The sequence below is a fragment of the Elephantulus edwardii genome, unplaced genomic scaffold, assembly GCF_000299155.1.
Source record: "Elephantulus edwardii isolate Elephantulus edwardi_28Jun2011 unplaced genomic scaffold, EleEdw1.0 scaffold00009, whole genome shotgun sequence".
Classification (NCBI taxonomy): domain Eukaryota; kingdom Metazoa; phylum Chordata; class Mammalia; order Macroscelidea; family Macroscelididae; genus Elephantulus; species Elephantulus edwardii.
In genome coordinates this window covers 3403305-3406817 of record NW_006399759.1, presented here as the reverse complement: position 1 = coordinate 3406817, position 3513 = coordinate 3403305, and the positions used below count along the sequence as shown (strand labels likewise).

The window sequence follows — 3513 nt, the reverse complement described above, 5'->3', positions numbered from 1 at the left end:
GTGTCAGAGACAGTGTGATTGGGACAGGACAGAGCAGAGTTTAGGGCTGTTGTATATAGGGTCTCTATGAGTCACAAGTGACTTGACGGCACATAACAACAATAATATGCTTTAAATATGAGAGAAGAAGTTTCTTCTTCCTTGCCTTCAAGGAGCACCCTTCTTGTGCCTCCTACAAGACAGACTTATTTGTTCTTTTGGCAGTCCATGGGATATTCAGTACTCTTCTCCAACACTACACCTCAAAGGTCTCAATTATTCTTCTGTCAATTCTTATTCATTGTCCAACTTTCAGATGCATAGGAAGTAACGGAAAAGACTATGGTTGGGTCGGGCACACTTCAGTCTTTATTATTTTTTTTTTAGCTGTTAAAAATAGTTCCTCATCTATCTAGTGAGTAAGGTTTCAGTGTCAGTATACATGGTACACAAGGCCTTCAGGGAGGTGGTAGACCTTTCAGTTGTCCTTCAGAGCCTCTGGATGCTGCTCCTGCGTAACTTTTTCCGGCTGCTTTTCTTCCAACACAGTCTGGGGCTGGAGGCTTGTGTGTTCAGATTTCCAGGAAACATGACCACTTTTCTGTTGGGGCTTTGCTTCTCCTAGACGTCTTAAAATGACACCTTCTGCCAATAAGGCTTTCCCTGTTTCCACAAATAACTTCTCTTCATCTGTCTCTCCCAATTTCTGTAGTTCCATGTGCTTCTTTACAAACTGTTGACAGGTAGATTGGAAGTTTGGATTGAATAGATCAAAAGCTTTTTGACCAGATCCATAGGCTGAATAAAACTTCACTGTAATGCGGTCCTCTTGTAAAAGATGTCCTGGATGTCGGCTTTGGCTTTGCCATATCTCAAACGGGGTCTTTGGAAGACTGGGTCCCTCAGTGGGAAAAAGGCTTTATATACGTCAAACTAGAGAGGCTTCTTCTTCAACACTCCAGCCCGCAGGAGGTCCTGAGTCCTTATTTTTTTTTTAATGGGAACACATTTGGATCTCCCAGTCTACTGGGCAGCAAGTTGTCTTCTAAACTTCTTAGTATAGTGAGCATAACTAGGAGCGCAGCTGTTTGCCATCATCTAAGCAGCAACTAACTATTGAACTGGTCTTTTGAAGGCATAGTGGTTAAGGAATTCCTGTTTCAAACTCAGTGGTGCAAACAAAGGTCAGTGGGTCAGATCCACCAGGTACTGTGCTGGAAAAGATGGGCAGTCTCCTCCAACGCAGTTTATGGCCTCTGAAAATCTGCTGGAGGATCAGCTATGAGTTGGTTCTGATTCAACAGCACATCTGTCAATCAAGTTCTCCATACTTTCACACTTCAGTCTTTAAACTGACATTACTCTTTAGCATTTTGGAGAAGTCCTTAACAATAGATTTTTCCAGTGAAACATGTCTTTTAATTTCTTGACTATGAGTATTGGTTGTGGACCCAAGTAAAATTAAATCATTGAAAATTTCAATCTTTTCTCCATCTATCATAACGTGGCTTGTTGGTGCAGAGGTGAGGATTTTATTTTCTTGATGTTGAGGTGTAATTTATTTGAAAGTCTTTGATCTTCTGCAGCTAATGTTTTCATTCCTCTATGCTTTCAGCAAACATTAGGTTGTGTCATCTGCATAATGCAAATTGTGGATGACCAGGTATAGAGAAATGATACAGCCCTGACACAAACGTTTCCTGATTTTAAACCATGCAGTGTTCTCTTTTTCTGTGTGGGACAACAGCTTCTCAAGGTCTAGGTACAGGTTTCACATTAGCACAATTAAGTGTCCTATGATTCCCATTCTTCTCAGTGTTATTCATAATATACCAGAGCAGCATCAATAAAACACTGATAAACATCTCTCTTGTATTCTCTGCTTTTGGCCAAGATCCATCTGTCAGCAGCAATGACATCCCTGGTGCTATAGCTTCTTCTGAATCTAGTCTGAATTTCTAGTAGTTCCTTATTAATTTACTATTCTAGCTGATTTTTCATGATCTTCAGCAAGATTTTAATTGCATGTTACATTAGTTGTATTGTTGAATAATTTCTATAGTCTGTCATACCATCTTTTTCTAGAATGGAATTAGGATTTCTTCCAGTCAGTTGCATTTCTTGGCATAGATTAGTAAACATGGACAGATTGAAACATGTCAATTGGTATTCATCAAGACCTGGGACCTTATTTTTTGCCAATGCCTTCAGTGTAGCTTGGATTTTTTTCCATTGGTTCTCCATTGGTTCTTGATCATATGCTGCTTCTTGACATAAATTATGTGTCATCCAATTCATTTTTGGTCGGATGGCTCTGTATTCCCTACATCACCTTTTGATGCTTCTTGTATCATTCAAGATTTTGCCCATTATTGTAACTCAAGGATTGAATTTATTTTTTCAATTCTTTCAGCTGGATAAATGCTAAATGTTTTTCTCTTTTGATTTTCTTTGCACGTTTTGTTATACTTTGCCTTCTGGAACTACATTTTGAATCTTCCATTCATCTCTCTTATTTCAACATTTCTTCTCCCTTTTTTTGCCACTCTATGTTCTAGTGCACTCTCACTTTAAATATGTAGAAATTAAACCTCTGAATAAAGCTTAAGTAACTTGCCCAGACACAGTTAGCAAGTGGCAGACCACACATGGATAGGAAACAATGTCTGTCTTGACTTCAAAGCCCATTTTTCACATAACAGATTTCGTAATTCCTGGCATGTAGTGAGAACTGTGCTTTACAAATAATACCTCAGCCAACCTATCCAACAACCCTCTAAGATAGAGAACTACTGTTATTTCTATATTAAAAATTAGGAAATTGAAGATAATTTACCTGTTTTTTAATTCACTTTCTTGCCTTAATTACATTTTAAAATAAGCTTAACAGCATAGTTAGAACTGCAAAGTGTTTTTAGTGTCGACACTTTCAAAAGTTAAGGATTATATATCATTTTGGATCAGCTTCATTTTCCCTAAAGTCAGAATATTGAACTAAAAACCAAATACCCTAGCCACCTAAAAGTTTGCTTTAGTCTTGTTTCTGGTTTGAGAGAATTGAAATGCATTGTCAATTATTTCAAGGACCCAAGCAACAGATTATAGTTGATACTGCCTGATCTTGAAATATATTGTTTTTCTTTCACATTGGTAACTTAGTTTTAGATATAATTTTTCTTTAATTAGGGGAGCGCTTGGTGGTGTAGTCCATAGCAAGTTGCGCTACTAATCCAAAGTGTCTGCAGTGGTTCAAATCTATTCATGCTTCCAGGGGAGAAATAGCAGCAGTCTCCTCCCATTGTGATTTACAGCCTCAGAAATCTGATGGTAGTCACTTTAGGAGTTCGGTACTGACTCAACAGTTGTCAGTTAGTTTGGGTTTTGTGATTATTCTTTTTAATTTTATTTCATTTATTTGTGTGTGTGTGTGTGTACCGTCAAATCAGATCTTACTGGTACAGGAGGAGATTGTCCCTCCTTTTCCAGCAGAGCATCTGGGGGATTTGAATCACGCACCTCAGGGATTGCAGTGCA

General features: G+C 38.3%; 1 protein-coding gene and 1 pseudogene across 2 annotated transcripts in view; one reads left to right on the top strand and one right to left on the bottom strand.

Moving 5' to 3' along the window:
- The window catches only part of SPDYA (speedy/RINGO cell cycle regulator family member A), a 54475-nt gene that overhangs the window by 42922 nt on the left and 8040 nt on the right, over window positions 1-3513 (top strand). The gene's annotated exons all lie outside the window — the stretch shown is intronic.
- Window positions 438-2667, bottom strand: LOC102843323 (annotated as a pseudogene).